General features: G+C 34.6%; 1 protein-coding gene across 1 annotated transcript in view; it reads right to left on the reverse strand.

Moving 5' to 3' along the window:
• The window catches only part of LOC106872414 (uncharacterized), a 161158-nt gene that overhangs the window by 107281 nt on the left and 52655 nt on the right, over positions 1–1222 (reverse strand). The gene's annotated exons all lie outside the window — the stretch shown is intronic.

Here is a 1222-nt window from a genome sequence, read left to right on the forward strand (position 1 = left end):
ATATATACATATATATATATATTATGCACACATATATATATATATATATATATATATAATCCTCTTGTATCTGAAGAAAAATAATTACCTGTAGAGTCTGAAAAGCAGACTCAAGATTATGGTTGGCATTCTGAGATTATGTTTTATTTCTTGCAATAAAACCAAAGACAAATTCCTGGAAAGAAATTTGATTGCAAACTCGTTGTCCTAAGAATGCATTATTATCTCTGATTCCAGCTGTTGATGACACGCTTTGATATGACATGATGACAAGGTAGGCGAGGTGTCTGTGTGAACGTCGGTATCGGTGCCGTATGGGTCTCAATATGTTTGGTTAGTACAATTCTATCATACACAGCATAGTGTGGCGCAGATGGAAATTGAGACAGTTCATCTGTGATCATAATGAATCTGGGATTATATTTTACTCTCTCTCTCTCTCTCTCTCTCTCTCTCTCTATTTCTTCTATCAATTCCTTTCTTTACAGACACACAATCACATACAAACAACCTTCCACACCCACACACCTCTAAATGCGTGTGTGTATGAATATATATATACACACACCTGGACACACACATTATATACATACATACATACATACATATATATATATGTATATAAATGTACATATATATGTGTGTGTGTGCTTGTGCGTATGGATACACACACACACACACACACACACACACACATATATATATGCGTGTGTGTGTCAGTGTGTGTAAAACTCAATAACACAAAATGTACACGCTATTATTCATAGCTTTATATGCTTCGAGATTCACCGTTCTCAAAAGTTTATGAAAGCTTATGACATCAGTAACGTACAATTCTCGCGGATAAGAATAATCTGTCTAAAATGGACGGAGAAATATGAAGTATTTCTTTGGTCCAGTGGTATAATGCCCGGCTTGTGTGCACTAGGTGAGGGGTTCGTGTCCCTTGGGCGATATCGACTTTTCTATCCAAAGGGTAGATTTTGCTCAATATTTACATACTGCGCTGCTGTTTATAACTTTATATGTTTCAATATTTACCGTTTCAAAAAAGAAATGCGCGCACACACACACACATATATGTAAGTCTGTGTATGTGATTGCGTATCCATGTGTTTATATATATACACACACATACGTGTGTCTATATATGTATGTATACATACATATATATACAAACATACATACATATATATATATAAGCACATGTATACAGATATTG

Source organism: Octopus bimaculoides, chromosome 13, assembly GCF_001194135.2.
Source record: "Octopus bimaculoides isolate UCB-OBI-ISO-001 chromosome 13, ASM119413v2, whole genome shotgun sequence".
Lineage (NCBI taxonomy): Eukaryota > Metazoa > Mollusca > Cephalopoda > Octopoda > Octopodidae > Octopus > Octopus bimaculoides.